Source organism: Octodon degus, unplaced genomic scaffold (genome assembly GCF_000260255.1).
Source record: "Octodon degus isolate 3935 unplaced genomic scaffold, OctDeg1.0 scaffold00242, whole genome shotgun sequence".
NCBI classification, from domain to species: domain Eukaryota; kingdom Metazoa; phylum Chordata; class Mammalia; order Rodentia; family Octodontidae; genus Octodon; species Octodon degus.
The window spans coordinates 3009052-3013355 of NW_004524818.1; positions in this window are offsets into that span (position 1 = coordinate 3009052).

Sequence of the window (4304 nt, forward strand, 5' to 3'; positions counted from 1 at the left end):
ATTTTATGCCCTACTAAGTACCAGGGTGTCTTCCATAACTGGAAAATTGACTCATCTGTGATGTTACATAAACAAACTTTTGTACTAGGTAGTATTCTGCCTGAATTCTTTCACTGCTGTTGTCTTGGGGATTCATCTTATGATTGTGTGCATCAGTAGTTCATTTTGTTTTGGAATTTTATCCCATTAAATGGAATAGAAAACTGGTTTTATATTAATTAATTAGTAAACATTTGGGTTGTTTCCAGTCTGTGGATTGCTTGCACAAGTCTCTTTTGGATGACAAGTTTTTAATTTGGATGAAATCCAGTGTATGTGTTTTAATGTGTTTTCTTTTGTATATAATTTCTAAGGATTACTTGCCTCATTCAAGATCACAAGGGTTTTTAACTTCTACTTTTTCTCAAATAACGTAGTCTCAATTCTTGTATTTAAGGCAATGATCCACTTTAACTGAGCTTTGTGTAATTTGATCCATAAATACATGCATACATGTGAGCATGTATATACAACATACACATATTTATGTATGTACACATATATATGTCTGTGTACAGCATCAATACACACTGGGGCTGGGGAGATGGCTCAGTAGAATAAGCGCTTGCCTGACAAGTGCAAGGACCTGAGTTCAATCTCCGGTTCCACCAAAAAAGGAAAAAAATACATACAATACTTTAATACATTTAGGAATATTTACATAAATGAAGCTATGAATAAAGAGATCCACATTTTTTTTTTTTTTTTTTGTGGAACGGGAATTGAACTCAGGCCCTTGCGCTTGCCAGGGAAGTGCTTATTCCACTGAACCATCTCCCGGGCCCCCAAAACAGTAAGTTTCTTTCCTTCTTCCTTTTATTTTCTTTTTGCAGAACCAGGGATTGAACTCAGGCCCTTGTGCTTACCAGGCAGTCACTTCTTCTACTGAGCTATCTCCCCGGCCCCGAGATCCACATTTTTTTTTCCAGATTTTTCCCTGAATACCTTTTCCTAACTCAGTTATCTTAGTACCATATATGGGTGACTTTGCATATAAGAAATTTCTTACTAGTTCCATCCATATATTTCTGCGATCTCCACATGCTTGTACAAAGCTTTTTGAATTAAACAAGATTTACGGAAGGATGTGCAATTAAAAATCTGAGTTATTTAATTTCTTGGTTTTCTAATTATTTTGGTTATTCTATATTTTAATTTCAGCAATTATAATTAGCTTCTTAAAATCTACAAAAATTAGGTTTCTGTTTGACATTGAAATAAGTTTCCAAGGCTGAGGCGATAGCTCGGTGGTCTAAGCACCTGCCTAGCAAGCACAAGGATCCAGGTTCGATACCTGGTACCACATGCCCTATGGATCCCAGAACTCCAGGCATGCGCAGCACACCACCAATTCTGGGTGTGGTGGCAAAAGCCTGTAATACCTGCCCTGAGGAGGCTGAGACAGGAGAATCACCAGAAGTCTGAAATCAGTAGTGAGACCCTGTATCAAATAAATAAATAAATAAATAAATAAATAAATAAATACAGTCTTTTAAAAATAAAAAAGTGTGTAAGTATAATTATAGAGATCATATTAGAAATAAAATTTCAATGTTGCAATAGCTAAATTCAGGTAGTTAGTCAAATAACAATGATTGGCATTTTAAACTCTGGAGTAGATGATGAAAGATGGCCGAGGAAAAATAGGTTTGTTAACTAACCTAAACAGTGATATAACACAGTTTGTATAGTAGTTATGGTCTTGCATAATTAAATGAATAATAAGTGCTACTATTGTTTGCCTTCTTTTAGGAAAATGTCAATTGTTAAGCACATTGATTAATTTCATAATGATATTATAAAATGGGTATAAAAACCCATACCTGAAGTATAAAACTTCTCCTAAATATTGTGTGTCTTAGGAGGTAAGAAGCCTAAAATCATAGCAAGATATAATGAATTTCCTAATCTTGTTTTAAAATCACTGAGGGTAAGACATTGGCCAAAAGAGACAAAAGAGACTAGACTCAATCTAGTACTTCTGTGGGATATGAATCATATGATATTGTGTTTTTTTTAGGGTCCGCAGCTATCAAAAGTCACAGTCATAAACTGTAGTCTCTCAAAGGTATCTGTGTGGAGGGGAGCCACATCATGACATACTGCACATCCTAGCTGTACCTTTGACAACAGAGAAATGGAGGTGGAGTGAAACAGATCTTCTGCCATGCTTCTAAAGTAAGGGGAGTAAGCAGAGGGTCACATTTTCATCATTACTGTTCCCTGATGAGTCAATATTAATCCACTGACAAATAGGGCCTGAAATAAGTGTTTTTTTCAACTGTGTTAGATAATGTATCACAGTATACTAGTAGCATTTTGCTTTGTTGAAGGAAATAGTACTATACTATAGTACTGAATGTATATAAAGTTAAAACAGATGAGCTTCTACTAGCAAAGTTTGAATTTGTTTTTGTTTTATTCAAGTCAAAGTGTTACACTAAATGGGTTTATCTATAATTTAGCAGATAATCTAGATCTCTCCAAGTAGAGTTACTGATTTTGAACTTGACTTGGGAGATTTGGAGTACAATGTTTTCAATGCATATATTGTTGATCAATATGTATAAACTTGCAAGAATAATAGACTAGAAGATTGTAGCATGGATAGAAAGATAGATAAATGATAGATATATACATGATAGATTAGATAGATAGATAGATAGATAGATAGATAGATAGATAGATAGATGAGGCACAGTGATTTTTGTCATCATAACATAACAAGGAAAGTAGAGGCAGATGGTTCATTTTGATTCTCAAAGGCATGCTAGGTCACATATTCTCATTGCACAAACTTACATTTTCTGGATCCCAGGAGCCAGGAGCTGCAAATTAAGACCATATGAACAACATCACTTTAAGCAACACTGTGATTTATAACCAATAGAAAATACAAAATTCATTGGCATAATCACATTCAAATTATAGTTGGATTTCATCAATCAGACAAGACTGTAAGAAGAAATTGTTCCTTGATATGGCTTAGTCACAATTAGGGAAAGATAAATGATTAGAGGGCTACACTCTCCACCACCAGTGTGTGATTTGGCCCTAATTGGCAATCTCTGTAGGCATCCTGGGACTGAATATTCAGCTAGCCTAAACTCTCCTTTCATCATTAGAATTTTGTAAGGAAGCAATATTTGGAGACAAGTGGTAAGTTAACATGAAGATTCCAGGCTCTTGCCATCCTAGATGTCTGCCAGTGGTACACTTTTTTGCCATAGATTCTGCTTCTTCAAAGCTCTCAAGTGCAAAATTGACAGTTTGATTGTAGGTGTTTTCAAAATAACACATCCCAATCTTTTGTTGTCTTTGAAATCTTCCTATTTTGCCTATGCACTATTTTTTTTAATTGCATGCTTATACCAACAGGTTAGCCTTCTTAAAGTATCCAGAGTTTTAATGGTTCAAAACACTTTAGTCCATAAATGTTCCTTAGGCCAAGAAATATTATTCAGAAAAATTTGTGCATAGAATATTCTTTCAAGATATTTACAGAGGGATGTCCTTTATATTTTAACCTTATTTTTATTGATTTAGTCATCTTATCTTAACAACATTAATGATTAAAGACTATTTACCACATGCTCAGTTTATGACTTTTATGCCTAAGCTTTAAAATTTTATGAGAAAGCAATTATTTCTAATTTTATTTTTATTTCTAATTTTGTAAAGGAAGTACAAATTAGAATTAAAACCAAAGAATACAAGTGATATAGAATTTCACTTAACAAAGTAATATGAAATTACATAATGTTGTCTTCCAGTTATTCATATTACCAGATATTCCCAAGTAAAAATGGAAGGAAAAAGGAAATGTAGAAGAAATTAAGAAAACAAAAAGGAGAAACAACTGAAAAAAGGAGACAAAATAAATTAAAGCATTAACTGCTTCTTTCCGTAGACCAGCAGAAATGCGCAGCACAGTTGTACCAACCATCCTGCTTACATACATTAGATATATCTCTTTCCCCAACTCCCTCTCCTGTCCTTCTCCTAAACTCAGCAACTCTTTCCTTTTAAATAAATTCATTCCTTGTTACCAGTGTCTAATTTTACGATAAGAGTAATTCAGTTTCAAGAAAGGTAAGAAACATGGTCATGGGTACAGTGCTGGTAAGCAGCAGACTACAGTACAGTACAATGATGATATGTCTTCATAGCACATAGATACTTGGCCTTTGGCATTAATGATCTGTAGCATTGTATGTCTACAACTTCTAAGGCTTTGCACTAATCAGAGGATGCATAGGGCTTAG